This window comes from Cupressus sempervirens, chromosome 3 (genome assembly GCF_028749045.1).
Source record: "Cupressus sempervirens isolate cs-2001-9-10 chromosome 3, ASM2874904v1, whole genome shotgun sequence".
In the NCBI taxonomy this organism is placed as follows: domain Eukaryota; kingdom Viridiplantae; phylum Streptophyta; class Pinopsida; order Cupressales; family Cupressaceae; genus Cupressus; species Cupressus sempervirens.
This window is the reverse complement of record NC_143120.1, coordinates 599719724-599742442: the sequence shown is the minus strand read 5'-3', so window position 1 is coordinate 599742442 and position 22719 is coordinate 599719724. Positions and strand designations below refer to the sequence as shown.

At 31.8% G+C, this 22719-nt stretch overlaps 1 pseudogene; it reads right to left on the bottom strand.

Annotated features, from left to right (window-relative positions):
• Positions 1-1807: 1807 nt before the first annotated feature.
• LOC149568096 (receptor-like protein 4) overlaps positions 1808-22719 on the bottom strand; it is a 31127-nt pseudogene continuing 10215 nt past the window's right edge.

Below are 22719 nucleotides of genomic sequence, written 5' to 3'. Positions count from 1 at the left end.
TCACAATATGTTATTACTCTGGATGGCGTTCTAAAGTTTCTTCTTTAAACACCAATGAGGGTCATACTATATATTAACAAATATTTATGGTAAAGTTGGTGGATTGCTTCTAAAATAGTAAGCATTATTCTTTCACATTACCTCCTACCTAATATTTAGAAGCTAAACATTTTTAAATGTTTATAGGAATCCTCATAGGTAAAAGTAAAGTGGATTTTTCAATTTTTTTGTGTTCTTTTCATTTTAATCTACTACATTTATTTGTAATCTCGTCACCATGTTGACATGAAATAACAAGACCAAAACTCCTTATTTTTTCGATTGTATACAATATTATCTTTTATCTCCCCAATTGTAGTTGTTTCAATTCTGGAGCAATTGAATTCCATTTACATTTTGTAATTTTACAATTGTTGTGTAAATGGCATGCTACTATGATTTCATTTACTTTTAAACCTCTTTAGTCTTTTTTGCATCTCCATAATAAGTGAGAAATATTAAATTAATTGCTCATACCTACCTTCTTGTGTGTTGTTGTCTAAATAAGTCTAAATTATACTTGTATACAAATTGGGTATGGTGATTTCAACTTGGATGCTTTACATTAAATATATTAATTATCATTTCATTGTTTAGCTTTGATTTTCATTTAGCCAGGTGGGCTGATGACAGTATCAACAACTTCTTTATGGTTCTTTTAAAGTGAAAATGGTAGAACTCACTTTCTATGCACAGGAATGGTCTGTACAAGAGAATAAGAAATAAGTTATGTGACCAAGCGTTATCCCCCTCCAACAACTAACACTTTATTCTCCCATCCTAAACTAAATTTAAAAAGGAAATAAATAACTAGTATAATAAGATTAGAGTTTAGATACGAGTTTGAAACATGTGTAATCCCTAAGAAAAATTAGTCATAATCATACTTGCTAGATTTGACTATAGAACATATGTGGCATGCTAAGTTTGAACCCAAACTTGGAGTCAACACCTTGATTTGGCAGACACTTGGAAGATTGAAGAAACCGTGAAATATAGAGGATTTTTAGTGAACTAAATGCTTTTTCTATGCACACTTTTCCTAATCAGCTTTAAGAGAGAAAAAAAGTGGAGAATTAATGCTACCTTGATCACATACGCAAGCATATATCAGCCAATTGTGTACAAAAGCATATTTGAACTGATGGTAAACTATTCTATAAAATATTACTATTAAACATTTTCAAATATTAAATATTACTATAAAAAATTTAGGAAATAAAAAGTGGCTGCTTTTCAATTATGGGATGGCCTAAAAGTGATTTTATTTATTGTTTTCTAGAACTAGAGTGGTGTTTTTTTGGCAGTAACCCGAGGAGGGTTGAGGGCATTTGTACTAAATCTCTTAAGGTAGGTCTCTTCTTGAGTGTTGGGGATTTCAAACTTAGGTCCAAAGCCTGCCACATTGTGACCAAGTAGTGCCCTTTAGGACCAATTATTGAGGAGGGTAGGACCTCCTCTTCTAGCACTGGTTGACCAAGGGGGACATTCCTCAGGTGTATTACAATAAATTTAACTGCAATGACTAAGCACTTACCATGACACAAACCCTACTCATTATGGAGTGCACCTCTATAATCATCATTTATTACTTTTCACACCTAATTACATAGACGAAATAACTAGTTTTTTGAAATGCCTTTTAATATAGCCACTTCTGTTGATTCATGCATTGATATGCCTAGAACTACTAAAACACAAATTATGCAATGTTTTAAGATTGATTGGTCTAGTGTGTTGTAATATGATGGATCCATCATTAAATGACCTACAAAGCCTCAAGGACTCGTCCTTCCATCTCATTGCCATTAAGTAATACCAACTGAAGTTGTCAAAAGCCTAGACTATTCAAAATCATGTCTGTGTTTATTCGACAAATCCCCTTTTCTAAGGGATATATGTCCAAGCTCCCAAAAAATACTACCTTTTAAACTATAAGAGCTCAAGTTCAGGCTTATCAAGGTTGAGAAAGTGGTGATTTTCTCACTAATGAAAATCTAAATCTTTAAACCTTGACTCCCAAGATCAAAGCACATTATAACAAAAGTAGAGCTATCTTTATTAGTGCCATAAATTCCATGTAGAAGGAGCGCATGGATCTCCATTACATCACATTCAATCAGGATTTTGAAAAGATTATTTCAATGCTTTCATAGTTAAAACTTCTGATGTTTCAGTTGTGAAATCCATTGGAATCAATGCATAGTTCTCAAGACCACTGATTATTGGAGTTCCAGTAAGAGGTTCTAACATTATGCTCATTGTTGGTTTGGTAAAGTTGTGAGCAGTCTGCTGCCAATGAAATTTAGAGAAGCTTCCTACTCCCTTGAAGATATCTATCTGGTGTAAATTGATGCCATTGAAAATAATGTCAAACACTTTCTTCCCAACAACAATAATACCTAAATCAATTTCTGCAAGGTGAGAAACCAAAGCCTATAGTGCAACCTTGTATCAACATACTCATAGTCTACATTAGAAGTCAATCTAAGAGGAGTTTGATACAAATGAGCTAAGAAATAATCACGAGCCTAATTTGTACTCTTTATTAGATTCTGGGTTGACAACACCTTGCTTCCATTGAGGCTATTAACACCATTGATGTTCAATTGCCATGCACACCCCAAAATTATCTGTATCATTCTTAAAGCTAGGACCAAGAGCCACATGTCAGGTGGCAACAATTCACCAATATTACATGCTTACCAATTGAGGGTGAAGCATAAGACAATGAAGTTACCTAATGATTTCAAATGACCCAACGATAGGGGCATATGTAGCAATGCTATATAGGCATACTGTAACTTCACCATCTTTTGCAAAAGTAAAATGATTTGAATAAGCAGTAAACTTGGTAGTTTCATCTAACAAGGGTGATCTCCAATTGAAGAAGACTTCCCTTATGGAGTGCACATGGCTTATATCAGATTGGATCAATAGATAATGTGGCAATTAGTTGTCCATTACTCAACAATCTTTGATGAATTTAAGTGTGATTTATCCCTTCCTCATGAATGCAAAAATTTTTACTTTAAACTAGCAGTTGTAGTCCTCCATCCTTTCCACAGTGGATGACTATCTATGAGAAGAAGCCAGGGATATATTAAAATTTTAAGAAAACTTGGGCAATGTTTCTTCTCAACTAATATGGAGGATGAAGGTAGTTGAAGCTAGGTCGGCATTGGATTCCTTTTTTGGTTTGAGGTCTTGGAAATAGGTTGTGTATGTTGTAGTGTGGCCTATTTATAATTGATGCCTTGCAATTTTTCTCTATTACTGCTAGCAGCTATTATGCTCAGACTGTATTAATTTTGAATATAATTTCATGATTGTAGATATGAATCAATCTTTATTATTATTTTCACAATTTTCTCATGCAGTGTTGAACTTAGTAGTTTTTTGGGCTAATTTATTGCCCCACATTTGGTAATCATTTTTTTGCCTTTCATGGATTTGTCTAATTAACATTTATTTCAAGATAAAATTTCCTTTCATAAATAAATTACTATATGTTTATTTGATCGAGAGGCTTAAAATTATTGCAAAATTTTTTTGTAAGGTCTTTGAATAATGTAAAACTACACTTGGTTTCTTCTTCTTGTTGAATTCAAAACTTTTTAAATGTTGTTTCTAGTGTTGGACTTATCACAGAGAATTGAGATAAGTGTTCTTGTCTAGGTCAGTTTGGAGGCATTTCCATTTAGCCTGTAATGCCATTTCTAAAATTTTACCACTTGCAACTTAAATCCCAAGAGGCTATGCACATATTGCATGAGCTACATAGATATTTTGTATTCTTTGGTTTGTGTATGGTATTTTGTTAAGGAAAATGTTATTGATCTCTATTTTATAGTTGGAAGCAGCTACGAAGTGGGAAGTTAAGTCCCAGAGCCTTCCTTGCATTGCATTTCAAATTTTTTTAAATCTTTTTAGTTCTGATTTTAACTTTAAAATCTTGCAGAAAGATCCAAAATTCATAGAGGCTACTCTTAGGGATAACTTAGATGCTTTTCAAAACATTCTTAGAAGACACCATCAAGAAAGGTTATAGCAAGAACGTATACAACAAGAAGAATTAGAATGTGAATTTTTATTCTTTGTTGACCTTGTACATTCTACTTATGGTTTTGAACTTCTAGGTTGTGCTTGTTTGGATGAAGGTTTTCCCAATGGAAAAATTAATTCTTTGCTTGCTTTGGCATTTAGATTTTCCATGGTAGTGCTTATTGTGCTTAATGAATTCATTTCAAGTTTTCATGTATTCTTGTAGATGAATTAAATAAGTGATGTTGTTGCTTAAACATGATATTAATTGTGTGTTTCTCTATTTGTTGAAGAATTTGTTTTATCATGAAAAATCCTCTTTTGATTTTGATATTTACTTAGAATGTGTAGCAATTCGTAATCAATACTTATATTAATTCTAACCTTCGGCTTGAGACATACAGAGTTTTGCTTGTTTAAGGTACTGCCTCTTTTTTCTTTTCTAATTCTATAAGGGCTTTGTATGTGACAGGCACTTCTTAATGCCGATCCTTTTGATATTAGTGCACAATAGAAGATTGAAGAAATGATTCGACAGGTATAAATAATTTTAAAAAACTTACTTGAACAATTGCATCCATTGATGTAGCACTATTTGTCATGTTGGAAGAGGCCTAACCCCACATTAAAAGGGAACTAGTTAAGAAAACAAACTTTCTTGTATGCATTTGATGAAGATACCCTAAGTAAGCTTAACCTAGCATGAAAAGAGCTAAGAAAGAGTTAGATAGCAAATAGCCTTATTCACACTAGCATGCATCTACATTCAAAAGACTTTCACATTTTCATAAGATACAATCCATTTCAAAAAACTTACTTGAAGAATTGCATCCATTGATGTAGCACTACATGTCATGTTGGAAGAGGCCTAACCCTGCATTAAAAGGGAACTAGATAAGAAAAAAACTTTGTTATATGCATTTGACAAAGATAGCATGTTCACAAAATTTTATAGCATAATAATGGGAAATACAAGTAATAGTTTGATTAGCTTTATAGCACTCATCAATTTCATGTGGACACAATTATGGTTGCATCTTCAAAAAGATTAGGTCAATGGTCCAAATGGAAAATAGTGACCTTAGCCATCAACAAGAAGACAAGTGATAATGTAGGCACCCTACCACAAGTTGCCTCTAGTGGTCAAAGCAGAATTACCTTATCCATAAATCCCACCACTCATGCACATATCGGATGTTGCTAAGCCACTATAGAGCACAAGACCAAACCATGACCAATGCCATGAAAATAACTACTAATCAAATCATTGATATAGTGGTCAATGAAATGAATAATTGATAGATTCCACTCCATCCAGTCATTAGAGTTGGACAATTTTGGCAAAAGAGAAAATGGTTCACCATGGACCAAAATCAGGAAAACTTACCTCATGTCTTACAATTAGGAGCAATGGGACCTACTGCTTCTCAAGGATAAACAAATGATCAAAGAAGTAACACAATCATCCAAATAACAATTTTGGACATAATTCTGAACTTTCCAAAAAAAATAAGTTTACAGTAGTTTCTACATTTTCTTATTCTACATCTTTGAGGCCCTTCAGAGTGGAATTTGCCCATGGAATTTATCTAGATGCCCTTAAGAGTTTAAAAAAATTTCCTTAGGGCATTAAAATCAGTTCATGATCTAAGCTTTAATTTCATAAGGCTTCCAAGTTCTAACCCATATCCAAGTTTTGAATTCCAAGCTTCAGTGCATAACCTCAGAAAATATGGATACCAGAAATAAATAACTCCTAATACTATTTCTATTTTCATAGAATGTTTTTCCTTATTGACCTCCAAGGAGGACTAGTTATGACCAAGTGGAGTGACTTTCTAATTCTCACAAAGGACCCTAAATTACAATTTGAAGTAACTTTTTAATCTATGTACGAAAAGCTATGAAATAAGTGAATTTAAGTTCAAGCATACAAGTCTTCTACACAGATTGTCTTCATTGTAGACACTATTGAAAAAAATCCAATTTGCCTAAGCAAATATAGTATTTTAAGTTTTTTTAATAATACATCACATTCTATAGCTAGTGTATTGTCCTTGACCTACAAACTTAATTTAGATCACAGAGAAAAATATGAGGAAAGAGAGAATGCACTGCCTGAGGGATCAAAAGATGTGAACAAGGGTTGAGTGTCAGTTTTTGCTTTCTTTCTTAGCTATTTCTGTGATGGTGTGCAGCTATTATTATGTTGAGGATAGAATCCAATTGCATTAGAAGAGGACTATTACAGAGATCTTGAAAGCTGACAAGGGATTTGTAGAAAAACTTTTGAAACTGCTTATGATTGGTTGATGAGCTTTTCTTTGTGGAATGATTAATGGGACCGTATCTTCGAAATGACCAGTTCAAATGCTATTCATGTTCAGTAGCCTTTATGTGATATGAGATTTTAAGACATATTTGCCCCTAATTTAATTGAATTCTTATGACGTTTGACTCAGCTTGATGAAGCAAACACCTCCTAAGTGGTAGCATCTCCCCAGCATTGATTGTGGATCTTGGAAAGTGATTTGAGATGACTTCTTGTTTTAGGTATTATTACTTTTATTATTAATATAGAAAATAAATATAGCTTTTGTTTTCAACTTTTTGATACTTGCATATTTTCTTTCATTACACTGTAACTTGATTATTTTTTTGTTCAATAAAATGAGAGCTAAATGGGTCCCTCCAGTATTTATAAAAAGCAAGACATTACCTGGCACCAAACAATGTTGAGTGTTGGATATATACATAGAAAACTTTGGAGATTATGTCCACATCTATTGCCTTATACTACTAAACATAGTGTGTGTGTGTGTGTGTGTCCATATATATATATGAGAGGCCACTAACAAGAGCTTTACAGTGAAATACACCTTGCAGTGATTTCCAAACCATTATTAGGTGAATAAGCTTCTAAATATATATAGAATGGAAGCTATGCACTAATTGTGCAGTGTTGAGAAACACCTTTAAGAAATCTGCTGAATTATGAAGGTTATGATCTCCTTGGTTGGACTCCTAGATGGACTGATTGAGTGATGAATAGAAATCAAACAATAAGCAAGCATGTAGTATGCTCATAGGAAAATGATGCAATGTTGGCATTCATGTGCTCAATGCATGTTTCTTACTCTTGTAGATGATTTATTTGAATTAGTTTTAGTCCCTAATACATCATTGTGTGTGCAATTTGGAATAACTTGAACTTCAATTAGCTCATAACTACTAGTCAAAATGTAAGCATGGGTTTACAATAAAAATTGAGGGTTCAGATATGTGGACTTGTAGATGCTTATGATCAATTCTATACTTGCAGACCCAAAATTTAAAGATTGGGATCAATTTTCAGGGATTGGTGACCATAGGATCTGAATCAGATAGTCTTATTTGGCTGCTTCCATGTACAATATACCATCTTATATGCTATTTGATACATAAAGGACAGCATAGCCACAAGACCAAAACATGAGAAAAGAGGGCATGCACATGCAACTCTAACCATTTTTAATAGAAGAATTTAAAAGCTACATCATAATTTATGATGATTGTCTACAATTTAGAATGTTTGTGTATATGAATTCATAGTCAATGATATGATCAAAGTCATATGCATGTTTTCTTTACAAATTAGAGCATATTTTTTTGTTGAATTACAAACTTGAATCTAGTAGAAATGGTGTCAATTAGAGATTTATTGAAATTTATGCTATAAACTTACTTGGACATTGGACTAACACATTATTGTGAACTCTTAGGTTCTCTTATATGACGATTGTGGAAAGCTTTTGGATTATAAGTTCCTAAAGAATAATGAGGAAATAGAAATTGGTAAAAGCCTAGAATTTGACAGTTCCCTCATAGAGATTTATGATACCATTGAGAAGGAACCATGTTTTGTGGGCATAAATCATGAACAAAAAGATTTTCCATTAACAAAGGAAGGATCTCTTTACAAAAAAGAGATTCATGGTACCATTGAAAAGAAACCTTGTTTTCTAGGCTTAAATAATGAATAGAAAGAGATTTCATCGACAAAGAAAGGATTTCTTCACAAAGGAGTGTTCTTGAATGTCCAGTTATTTCAAAAGGTTAGGAACTATTTAATGTATTAATGCATATTTCTTATCTGATGATGAAGCACCACTTGATGCATAAGCTAGTAAAGAATTCTTAGAGTACTAAGAAAATTGTAACACATGACAACATGTTCAATCTTTTTTCCCTGTCAGCAACAAGCATTAGGTGTTTATGGTGTTAAACAGAAAGGAACATATTCCTGATAACAATTGATTGCAAAAAATTTATTATAATGGAATACACTTCATTGCAATACATTTTTCATCAGTTAAAGTGGTTGAAGAAACAAAGAAATTGGGACAATGGGTCAATCAAGGTGAAGTCAACAGGAAGGATTCAAATTTGGAAGGTTGGTATTCTTAAACATAGCATGAAAAATAGTCTACTCTTACAACTCTAAATTTTATGTATATAATGTCCCTTTGTGGCTATGAAGGAATGTTGGGACTATTAATCCAATCTTTAGTTCTTATTTTGTCAAATGAAAATGAATTAAGAATGTAATGGAAGATATTGACACAATCTTTGATATATAGTTGATGAAAAATATATGCACAATGTCAGTTATCTATTAATTGTAATGTTTGATATATGATTATGATGCATGCAATATGTTTTATATGGAAATTGAAATTTTTGACATGAAATGGATCTATCCAATGTGAAAGATGAATTCTATCACTTGTAGTGATTGATTATGCTATCTTTGATTTACAATGGAAATATGCTATTGATATTTATTGCTTATAACCACACTGCAATATCTGATAATCTATAATATTATTCATTGGAAAGTAATCAGTTAGGAGCAAGCAGTGGTTTGTTTGGTTATCAATGAATTCTTGCACTTCAATGTATGCTATCTCTGATATACATTCTGAAGTGTGTGATCTCTTAGATACTGTCTCTAATATATGATGTTCATACTTGCTCCAGTAAAGCTCATTAGGTTGTTGTCTTGAAATAGAGCATATCCAAGATGATAAGAAAAGAGAAGTAACTATTTTTGATGATTTTTAAAGATATCCACTCTTGAGGCATGAATAGACATGAGAATGGGATGCATCCAATGTTCTTGGTTATCTCCATTGTTTAATGATGCCACATATGATTATTTTATCTTAGAACCATTTGTTTATTACTTGACAAATTATTTGAAAATTGTTATTGGTGTGGACTTAGTATCACCATAAAATTGATTTCTCATTAAAACGACATACAACCATGCTACCAATATCTCTAGCAATGGATCAATACCATTCAGTGGCAATTGCTAGAAATGTCTATTGATATGTTGAATCTTATTTGAACCTTGTGATGGATACATGATTGAAATCAATGTTATGCTGATTGTTTTTGTTCACTGGAAATCTTTATTCCAAGAAACCATCTTATTTATAAGACTTCTCAGTCCCCTTACTATCTGAATATATACTAATTCTACTATATATTAGTAGGATGTTTGAGAGTAGTTTTAGATCTTCTATTTACATTTTTGTTAATTTATATTTTTCCAATTTTTTTTTGAAGTTACGACCAAACTTCTATGATGCGTGATCCAATCTAGCCAGTGCATACATGCAGAAAGGAAGGTTGAGCAAAGTTGCGAATGTTGCCATCAAGCTCTTCATCTAAATCCTTGTCTTCTAAGCCTCTCTCTCATTGAAATTGTACATTTTATATGTACTTCAAGACTTGCCTGAATTCTATGGTTGTGAATTTTTTGGTACACTATTCAGGTTGATGCACACGACAACCTTGCAAATCTGTTGAAGGCACAAGGATTAACTCAACTTGTAAGCTCTATGCTTTTTCTCTTGATACGTTGCTAGCTGATATAAATTCAATACTCAAATGCTAGAGTTTTCAGCATGGTCTAGGGATTTGTCTTATAAAATATTGCACATTGGCCTGATTGGTAAAGTTTGATGTTGGAAATTGCTGAATATTTTTTATTATTTTAACATGAACAGGCTTACTTATGCTATATGGAAGCATTGCGCATACACCCAGCTTTTGCAATTGCTTGGTCAAATTTGGCTAGCCTATTCATGGAAGCAGGAGATTATATGAAAGATTATAAGGTTAGCTGTTATTCTATGTGTAGTATATTTTACACATCACTTGGGGTTTATCCAAGGTGGAGCAGATGTTCTTAATGAACAAGATGTGCAACAAGATTGTAGTTTTTAATTCTCATGGGTATCTTTTCATGTGGAAAAACATCCTAGAAAAATTTGTTATTGTCATTCTGAATTGGTTGGTTTTTATATGAAGGAAGCAATCAAAATTAAACCTAATTTTGTTGATGCTCATTTGAATCAAGGGAATGTTTTTAAGGTAAATTTTTGTTGTTTGGAGCTCTACTATTCACTTTCAGCTATGGAAAGTTGTGCTCATGTTCATTTGTTATATATATCCAATGTCAGGCTATGGGAAGGCCCCAAGAGGCAATTCTATGCTATAAGCGAGCCATTCAAATAAGATCAAACTATGCAATCCATTTGTAATGCAAGTTCATTTTGGATTTGATTGTGTGTGTTTTTTAGCATCATTGTTTCAGATCACTCTCTATAATCCATCATCAGCCAGATGAGAGAGTGCAGGATGCATGAAAAATGTCAAATCATAGGCAAGGCATGTGAATTGTTTTATAGAATGTCTCAAAAAAAATTTGACCAAGCACTGGTCGAAATTTTGACTAATGCTTGGTAGAAATTGCACTAGGGCTTTTGAAAGATTTTGACCAATGGATTGGTCAAAATTTTGATGAGAAATTTTTTGATGAACTGGTTGGTCGACATTTTGACCAATATTCATCAAAAAATATGGTTAAATTTTACTAGTGATGTGTCAAGGAGCTAAGGAAGCATATTGATGAGGGAAATAATTTGTATGGAGGGTGCATGTTGTCATACAATTACTTGATAGATTTTGAAAATCAAATAAAGGGTCAAATGAGTGAACTCCATACACTCACTACAAAGTTACAACTCCCTAAGGCCACCATTGAAGACTGTGGAATAGAAGTGGAAAAGATACATAATGCAAACAAAGATTTAGAGTTTGATAAGGAAAAGGTAGTAAAAAGGTTCTCTACTCTTAGAGAAATCTTGTCACCTAAGATCAACATTTTGCAAAGGCAACTGGAGGAATGTCTTGCAGCAAAGGCTTCTTATAATAAGTTTGCCTATACTAACTTGAGTGCAGTTGAAGTGGCATCCTATACACTTTGCACACTAATCAATATCTTTGATATAGTAAAGGATAACTAGAAGAAGGAAGTGGAAAGATTGAAACTTATATATGCAGATTGTTTTTTTAGGAAATCAAGTTGATCAATATTAGGATACAAAGATCATTTTTTGACACCTTTTCCATTGATGTCGAAGGGGGAGTAATAATATGTAAGGAAAATTGTATGATTGTGTGTACTAAGGAAAAGTATTTGTAAATGAAAGGGGAAGAAGTAATATATGTAAGGAATTGTATATGTATATGTAAGGGGGAGTATACTTATGTATCTATGTAAGGAGTGATAAGGAATGTAATGATCCATCAAAACATGAATAAAATTATTATATTTTGAAGGAAATTTTGTGTAGTTACTTTTATTTTCTTTGTTTTGTATGACATCATTTTCGGACTTAGCCAATTTTCCATCAATACCAAAAGGGGAGATTGTTGGAAATATCATTAGTTAGATTTCTAGATAGTTATCATTTATGGCAACATTTATTCAACATTTAATTTATGCATTTAGAGTTAGAAAATTGTCTAAGTGTTAGACAGTTTGCAGTAGTACAGAGATAGATGTGTGTGTACAGATGACTCACTTTGAGTTAGACTATGCGCAATTGAGGATAGCTTTATGATGGTGTCATAATGATGTATGTCAATGTGAAAATGTGTACAAACAATATAACACAAGTTACAATTGAAATACTAGTACAAGTATTTAACAAAGAAAAAATGGATCATATCAAAAATATGAAGTTGTACAACTTAAGGAATTATTTTGGTGACAACATAATTACTAAGTTATGATGAGACAACATTGTGGATACTTATTAACAAGTTATTTTATATTATGTCAAGTGTGTGAAGACATGAAGGCTGACTGAACATAGATTTACTAATGTGCCAGGTATAAATAAAGATCTTATCTTGTGTAGAAAAATGTGTTGTATGTGTAAGATGTATGACATGTTAACTATCATGAAGATATCTTGAAAGCTATGGGAGCCTTATGTGATGCAAAATTTGATGTATGATCAGAGCAATGAGAAAGTGTTGTATATATACATGTACTTGTGAAGAACTTAATTGTATAATTGCATGTTAGGTCAATGGGCTCTTCTTGCATACATTATAATTGATCTACCAACTGCTAATAGGTTTGAAGCAACTCCTAATAGGGTTGAGGCTTCTAATAGGGCCTAGTCCTCTAACAAGAACTCAAAACACTATATGTACTTCATAAACTCCTAATAGGGTCAATATCCTTAATATGATCCTTTTGTTTAGTGAATCATCTTGTGGGTATCATCTCCACCAGAGTTTTCCCTTGGCCAGGGTTTCCCTAGTTAACAAATAATGGTGTATGAGTTCTCTATGTGTATGTTTATATTTACTATTCAGTATTGTTGGTTTACTTTCATATGAAAGTTATAAAGTAATTAAGAATATTCAATTATGAGTGTAAGTTTGTAGAATATTGATTCACACCCCCCCCCCCCTCCCCCCCCCACCCACCTTCAGTATTATCTATTTCTAAGAAAATCTCCTCATCTCTTTCATATCTTCTTCCCTTTTATGTCCTTTCTCCTAGGTGGAATTGGGGTAAAACCTAATAGATCCTCTTTATAGCTCCTATTTCATTGTGTTAAGCTTGAGGTAGGATCTATTTTCCCTAGGTCCTTCCTTTCATCCATCTATCCACTTGGAATCTAATCCTCACACCGAAATGAGATTTCCTCAAAATGTAGACCTGATTTTAGGATTCAAAGACCTTTTCTGGAGCCTTGAGACAACTCTATGGTATTTTTTACATGATTATCAAGAGAAAAAAATTCCCTTAATGAAGCCCTATTTTGGTCCCTCTCTTTTGGTCTCGTGTTTCAAGATGTTTGGGTGCTAAACATATGTTGGTCAGCCTATGGGAGTTAGTTAATGTTGATCCCTTTATAAACCCTTTCCTTTGCTCCATTTCTCAATCCATATTCATAACAAGGAATTTCATCCACAAGTTCAAGCTCTTAATCACTCTTGCATTCAAGTTCAAGCCTTCAAGCATCCATTCAAGCATTCCTCCATTGAAGTTCAAGGATTCAAGTGTTCAAGAAATTGAAGGATTTTATCTTCAAGATTTTCTTCGATCCATTCAAGATCCTCTGTTACATCTTCTACATCCATTCATCTTCATCTTCTTGGTCCAAATCCATTGGTGAAGTCAAGAACATTGCATTCAACTCATGATATCTAGAATTGAAAGATGAATTTTTACATTTACTTTACATCCATGCCATATAAATTATTTTAGTTCAAGGTTAATTTCTAAACTGGGGTTTTACCAAGGAAAACTGCCCATCAATGATTAAAAATCTTTTTTATGTTGTAAATTTTGAATCAACGAATAGGTTGTAGACCACAATACCCTTTTTGACTTTCTTCAAAACTATGAAATAAAAATAAGTTTCAAACATTGTCATTAGGGGAAAACTTCATCCCTGATGACCAATTTTTCCCCTGAAGCACCAATTCACTCCTGCTATATTTTCAGAAGATTTTTGGGTTTCATCTGTTACACAGTTTCAAGCCTAGATCCGAAAACTTCCAGTCATTTTGATCAATATAGCCAGCAAAAAAGAGAATTCAAAAGGTGTGTTTCCTTACCTTCTTTATCTTTTTGATATATCTATATAGATCTACTTTCCATCACATGCACAAGGAGAAAATTTAAGGAATTAGATACTTTCTTCCTATTCTTCCTAGATCTAGTTAGCAATAGTGCTCCTTGTTCATTTAGATAGAACTAATCTTCCTAGACCTAATTCTTTACAAATGGGATTAGAAGGATCCATTTCCTTATATTCTCTCCCCTTATATGCATATATATAAGTAGGTTATGTGATCAGCTTAGATTTTGTGTCCTTGATTCACATTTCCTACACTACACTACTCAACACATAATATAGAGAAACATAAACAAATCAAAATGATATACACATCAATTGTTCAAAATACAAGTTTGGATACACTCTTAAATTTCCACATCTATAGGTTGATCTAAACAAATCGAAAGACATCAAAATAACCATATATAATAATAACATAATATAAACCAAAATAAAAACATAAATACCATTGGTACTTGACTCAAATCCATAAACATGTCTTCGTAAGGTCATGCTAAAGAAACCATGTTGGTTCTTGAAATTTTGCTAATTCTAAAATTTCCTAAAACCCTTAAGTTATAGAATCTTTATTTAAACTCCTATTAGGTTGAAACCCCTCTCAAATATCCTAAAATTATGACATAAAAGGTAACTTATAGTATAAGAAAGGAAGAATATGTCACTTATACTTAAATGTAACATTTTATGTTTTACCCTATGTTCAAATAAGGTTGAGAATATTAACCTGCTAGGGTAACTATACATCAGTAAGGACCAAATTCATAAAATTCAATTAAAAATAATGTATGATGAAATGCCTTTCCCAAATGATAAAACACTAAAGCCATATAATGAAATACATTATTGTATGATCAAACTCCAAAATAAAAACTATAAAATGAAAAACTCGGATTGTGAAACTCCAAAAACTAAATGATGAAATATTTGATCATATAGTACAATGCTAGAAAGGATATTATCAATCTTACAACTAGTTATCTTGCATTGTACGAGATTAAAAAATAGAAAAATTAAAAACATTTAGATTGATCATCTAATCAATTTTATGCATGGTATAAGGTTTGCTAAAAGATCTAGAGACATACTTAGGAAAGTACCCCCCTATTCCTATCTCGAATGAGCATCATCCTCAAAGTAATTATTAGATGAACTTGAATATACAAGGAAAGCATTTGGACTCATCTAGTTCATGCATAACATGAAATTAAACACTCTAATGAAAATTCACATTAATAAGGACAAACACATAAAAATTCTCTCCCCCTTACACATAAAATTATATACAAGGAGTACATTCATTCAATAGTCCCTTAAGTAACACATGATAAGACACAACAATTCATTCACAATGCAGATACATGAAATCACATTTCCCAAAAAAAATATTTCAAATCCCATTATCTTCCTTTCTTCATGAAGTTTTACAAATAATATATACAACACCAATTATATCATTACAATTATTTTTTAATTTATGGACACACACAAAAAAAAAAGATTCAAACAATAACACATATATAAATATATTTCAAGAATCTCCCTTGTTTACCAACCCTACCCAGAGTCTTGTTAAGAATCCTCTACTAGTGACTTGTCCCTAGATGTACACTTCCATTCCAATTCCTCCCTAGTTATCCATTCTCTTTCTCAACACTCAGAAGTTCCTATCCCAAGCTAAAAATTTCTCCTTTTACATTTTTTTATAAGCCACCAATTTTCCTATTCCTTCCAAACTTGATTCCTCTCTTCTCTATCTCCTTCAGATCCCATATATATCAACCTATGGATAGTTGCGGAGGTTAAAAATATAGCTTCCATAAAGTGAGGTTTCCTAAGGTAAGTAAGTATTTATTTAATAAATAATTTAATTATTTAAATAACTTAACCTTAAATGGACTATAAAATTAAACTAATTTCAGTTTAATATTTGGGTGAAACTAAGTTATCTAACTCCCTTCCTAACAAATTACCCAAAAATAATACTAACCTTACTAAGAGCATTAAATATATATTATTTTATTATTTAAACACTCAAATAATGATAAAAATTAATTAAATACAATATATCAAGGAAGTATTCCCAAGGAAATAACTTTCCTCATTGGTAACTAAGGACCCTCATAAGCAAGAGGTCATGAGTTCCACTCCCCCTCCCCTCTTTAATAAGTCTAGAAGGAATAGTAGGAAAGGAAGTAGGAGAAAATTTATGTATTAGTTTTTTGCCTCTCTTTTAATTACTTATCATTTTTTATTTACTTACTATGAGAACACATACATATTAAATATTTAATTCTATAATGTCTCACATAGATATCACAACACACATATATACATACAGATTTATTTAGTTATACATATATGTGTGCACCTAGATATGCATACTTATATTAATTATAAATTTAAAACATATATAGATTAATTATAGACATAAATATTCTATCACTATATGAATATTAGATTCTCTAACATACACTTTATTTTTCACCTAATAAATAATTAATTACTATACTTCATCATAATTCTAATATGCAAAAAGTAGTATAGGAAATTTAATCATGCAAGAGTCAGATTTACCACCCCATTAATGGTCAAGAAGAAATTATCTAGTCAACCAAAAATCAAGAAGAGGCCACAACTGAAACCATAGACAAATCCATGAATCAAGACCAAGAATCTCATAAAGACCAACATTAAACCCAACCTAGTAAAGGGTGAATCCCTTAAACATAATTTTATGTCTAAAAATGGAAAGCTTGTAGGGAACTTTGGTGCTACCTATGAATACAAAACTTTTAAGGGTTTTAAGGAATATTGAGACATATGCAGCTAGGTGGAGTTGATGCTCAGTGCCTTCAAATTCATGCATAAACAAGATAACATTACATATACATGCATATATACATAAATGGATAGTAACAAACAAGGAATGAGAGTGAAACATTGTGTAGATCTTTGTAGAAGTGACTATGACTATCTCCTCCCATCCTATACATACATTAGACAAGATCCATGCTATATTATACATAATTGGTTAGTATTGTTAGCTCATAAATAATCACTATCTTGTAAACCTAGTAAAGAATACAAACCATTATTAATGATCATGAAAATGAACAAACAAATACATAATTAAAAATTAATTAGAATGATACATAGCTAAATAATATTCAAGATCATGATAGGGAAGAGCCTACAATGCATCAGTAAATTGTGAGCCTCTTATCAGAGAGGTCTTAGGTTTAAATCTACTTGAGATTAACACATAATGATAATTAATCTAACAATAATAATAAAAGGAATAATAAATAATCTAGGCTTCAGTTGATTACCTATAAAATCAAAATTAAAAAAATTCAAGATCGCGATAAAAAAAACATATCATTATTAACAATCTTACACTATATCATAATTTAAGCTAAGGAAAACCAAAAAGCATGTTTAAAATTATCACACAAAATCAGAAACAGAACAGAATGAGTAGAACCAAAACTTAGATAAAATTGAATATTCATTAGCAAAATAACCTAAAGTTCTAATTACATCTCCTAGTTCTATAGAATAGTTTTTAGGGTTAGAAGGGCATTATAATTTCCCTTCAAAATGTGAGAAAATAGATTGAGGAGTAAAGAGAGAAATTAGCTTCCATCACCATTGCTCTATCACTTTATTTTCTCACCAAGTCACTTTCAAAGGAAATTCCTTGATATTTAAACAAGTTTCATGGCCCCTTTCTAGATAGTTTGGGTACTTCTAATGATGTCAACACCAACCCAAAATATAGTGACATAGGGGTTAAGTTGATGATGAGAACCATCATTGATATATACAAAATTAAGATGATATTAATATAGGCCCATCTAAAAAAGATTGTACTACTCATGTCTAGCCTATTATGAGAAAGATCACATGCCCTCCCCTTATCTTAATCTATACACACCTAAATTTCTTCCAAATATGTTACCACAACTCTAACATACCATTCACTCAACACCAAGAGATATATTGTGACCCCTTAAAGTCTTTAATTAAATCACCCTTAGTATGGTCCAATAATGTAACCCCAAAATTTGATAGCTTATCTGCTACATCAGTTACCTCCCTCAAAATATAAGACAATTTTAAGTCATCAAAATCCTCTAACATTATGTTATTCCTTCTAATGAATTTATTCAAATGCCATGTTCCAGATTCTGCTTTTAACAATTACATTGAAAATAATATGTGAGTTCCCTTCTAGATGTAATTTTCTTTCCCCCAATTTATTTTCTAATTTGATAGAAAAAAATCACAACCAAACTTTCTACTTTGTTATTTTGCCTATCAGGAGCCACTTTGCACATATTATTTTTATTTCCTTCCTTGTCCTCTTCCACGTAGATCACCCCTAGTGGACTCAGATTCCACTTAGATGCACTATTAAAATTGATATTTGTCCACTCAATATTTTGGGATCTCCACTCCTCCTTCCTTGGAATCGATAAAAGAGGTTAAACCCTAAAAGGCTCATGAACATGTATGAATTTAATCATGGGTTAGTTTGATTATTTTCTAAGATCATTATGGGAAAAAGATATTTTGCATATATTTAACCATGTAATTGTATTAATTACTAGTGCTAACATGGTCCTCTATAATCTCATTAAGAATTTGTTTATATCCTCTTCCTTTTCTTGAAAAATTCTTCTATTATGCTCCGTACGAATCTCACACAATATTTGTTGAAAGGGCCAAATGCCAAATACCAAAAAATATAGATCTCTCTTTCAAAATTAACCATGAATCTACCCATTTCATAATTAAATGTGGAATTATACCTTATCACCCCAGTTGACTTAATATGAATTTCCAACAATATTATAAAAAATTTCAATTGAGGATCACATGATCTGATGTTTCCTTGACCTTATTATATAAGAAATATTTAAAGGGCCCAAATATTAATTTGTTCAATCTTTCCCACTCAAAATTCATCCATGCCCAACAAGCTAGGTGGAATTCTTATATTTTAGAATTTTCTTTTGTTCTACCAAACTCCATCGGTGCATTCCTCCCTCTTTCCTCATTTTCCAATAGCATATAACCAACCTTGAATAAGTATTATGTACCACACTACTTCATTTGGATTGTTTGTCAAAAGTATAGATCACTGCCTTAGAATATCTTTAAATTAGTGTATCTCATCCTCATTTAAAGGCAATGCCTATTGGTTCTTCCCTATAATATTCCCCCAATTCATTATTATTTGATTCAATAAAATCATGAAATTTTCTCCCCCGTAACTATTTTGTTATCGAAATTATGTTCTATGATACATTATCCTATTATAGTGATAACTTTCCATCCCAAGAGCCTAACCAAAAGTTGGCCAAATAGTTATTCCTATTTATCATGTTAGATGATCAATAATAAAAAATTTACAAATAATAATAAAATTCCATTATGCTAATCCTCTTTATGGATTGTCCATGGTTAATATTATTTCTCTTTATTTACTTTATAGATACTCTACTTGCAAGATATGAACCTAGCCCTAATTTGGATTTTTGTACATTTTCCATACTGACTTAGCCCCCATTGCTTCATTCATCAACTTCCAATTTTTGATACTTGCCAATCCACTTCTCTTTAAATTAAAAATATGATCCCAAGTAAGGAGAGGAACCTTATCTTGATTTCAATTAATACTCTAGGAAAAAATTCTCATTCTCTAATTAAGAACTCTAATCACCTTGGAAGGTATTTATGTACATGCCATTGAATATAGTAACATTGAGGAAATTACTATTTTCAACATTAATATCTTGTCAAAAAATGTAATCCATCTAATTTTCCAACCCTTCATCTTCTCCAAATATTCACTAATCATATATTTAAAAAGATGAGATTAACTAGCCCCAAGAAATAATGGAATTCCAGGGAACTGACATGAAAGTTTCCCAATCTACACAACAAATACCCTAGCAATCTATTGTTCGATATTTTCTTCCTTAATAAGAAAAATATCTATGATTTATATGTTAATTATTGTACTAAACTAACACTTGGATGTACTTATCCAGGTATCTTTTCATCAATCTTGTATCTTGCATAGTAGTCTTTCCCATAAAAAGTGAGTTATCTGCAAATTGAGTACGAAAGGTAGGGTTGTATCTCTTATAGTTTCCACCTCTTCCATTTCCTCTGAGTTATCCTTTTTTAAATCATCTATCTAAAACTTATTCCATCAAGATGAATAAGAAAGAAGAAATTGATTCACCTAGGTACATACCTATTGATTTTGAGAATAAACCTTTTCAATTTCCTTTAACTAAAATTGAAGCTTTATAATCCACTGTCATCCCTTTAATTCAATCAACACAATCATCAATGAACCCAATTTTTTTAGAACTGTGTAAAAGAATCCTCTATCTACTTTGACATATCCCTTCCTTATACCCAATTTAACAAACATCTCCTTCATCTTTCATTTTTAGGTTGAGTGAGATACCTTATATTCTATTATCAGGCCTTTCATGATAAATTATTGTAGCATCTTAAATTGGAAGAACTTGAATCTAATGATAGTTTAGCACCTATTTAGTGGGAGTCTTGCATTTAATTTGCATTCTCCACTTTCTTCCCATTTCTCTTCATTTCTTCTAATTTGAATTGGGAAAGGACCAAATATACCCTCCTTCGTATTCCTCTTTCATGGCATAAATGTCAAGGTAGGACCTATTCACTTGGGTCCTCCCTTCCCTTCCTTCAATTACTCAAAATCTATTTTTTTGCTTTGAAATTAGGTTTTCTTAGAATTTGTGTTTGATTTCCCAAAATTGAGACCTATTCTAGGACCCCTCGGGAATCTTAGATATTTTGGGACATAGTTATTAGGGATTATATATGTCCCTTCTTAGAAGGAATGCATTGCATCCTTGTCAGAGACACATTTTTTTGGGTTTCCTCTATGAGCCTCGCATCAGGTTAATCCAGAACATTAAATTTTGCAAGCCCAGTTGGACAGTGGGAGAAAGTTTATTCTAAGACCTTTATAAACCCATACATTTTCCTCATTTTTAATCCATAATTCATATTCACAACCAATCCATAAGTATCCAAACATTCAAGCCTTCACAATTTCAAGTATTCAAGCAATTTTCAAGAGCATTCAAGGAGATCCTTTTACAAACCATTGGAGAAGAGATATCTTGTGATCAAGGTGCTTTCAACTAGCTTTAAGGAGTTAATTTGGGGGCTTCATAAATCTTTCATGTTCATGCTATAACCTTTCAAGATATAGCTTCCTTCATTGATGATATAGGACCTTGTTGTAGAGAGAACTTCTACTTGCATCATTTACAACTTCTTGGTTCATTCAATCAGTAAAGTGAGATCATTGCATTTGATTTGAGAAATCCTACTATTATAAGGTGAATTCATGCATTTAATTTATGTTTCTAACATTTTAATTATTTTAATTTCAAGGTTAATTCTTAAGTTGGGGTTTGATCAAGGAAAACCCCCTATCAAAAAAATAGAACTATTTATTTTGTAGGTTGTAGATCTTAGAAAAAAAGAGAGTGTAGATTCAAATACCCTTTTCACAAAACTTCATAGATTCAAAAACTATTGTACATTTAAACACTTCCAAGTAAGGACACATTGCATCCATACCAAGTTGACTATGTTTCTTACGTTGTCCCTTCTACCTTAAGTCATTTTACCAGAGGACTAAAAGGTTTCTAAGTTTTGGAGATCTCGTTGTTTCATGTCTGGAGATGTGTAGAGGCTTGAAATTTAGATCCAATATTTCACCTAACTACTAAAAATAATTCCTTTATTTATTTTCTCCATTTTAATAGACTTTCTTTCTATAGTCTTAATTACAATTTATATTTCTTTCTATCTTAGGGTTTAAAGGGTCTTGCATACTTTCTCTAATTCTATAACTAATTGATCTTTGCTTGAATTAGTGCTCCCTCATAATTTGGTTGGCACTAATCCTTTTAGGTCTAGTAACCTTAGAGTTGGGATTTAAGGGATCAATCTCTTTAACTTCCCTTTAAGGTATGAGGTTGTCAAACCCAATGAAATGTGGAGTAATTAAGCCCTATTTTGATTTCTTCACATTTCACCTTATACATTTTAGTAAACCCAACTAGAGATGTTTGCACTTTTTATTTTGGTGTTAGATTATTTGTATTATGATTCCACCTTATAAATTTTGGTGAATCTAACTTTTTACTCCCTTATTTTGATTTTGGATTTATATTGTTGTATTTTATTATGTTTTGGAGTTAGATTGTGTTATCTTGTTAACTACATCTTTTGTGCTTTGCAATTTGTGTTTATTTAATTTCATTAGATTACATAGTGTGCCATCTTTTACATTTAGTTCATTCCTCAAGATTAGATTCCCTTTTTATGATCTTCCCCTTGACTTTCTTTTTTTATGAGCTTCATTACCTTAACTCCTTCCTGTTACATTCCTGGTAGGGGAAGCTATAGGTTCATGGATTTCTTTGATTCTAAATCTTCTTCTTGGCTCTTTAGAAATGTTGGTGGCACTTTGGTTTATCATTATCCTAATCCTTATGTATAATGACTCTTCTCATTCATCTCATGATGAATTTTAGGTTTAAAGAGTTTCTCTTGA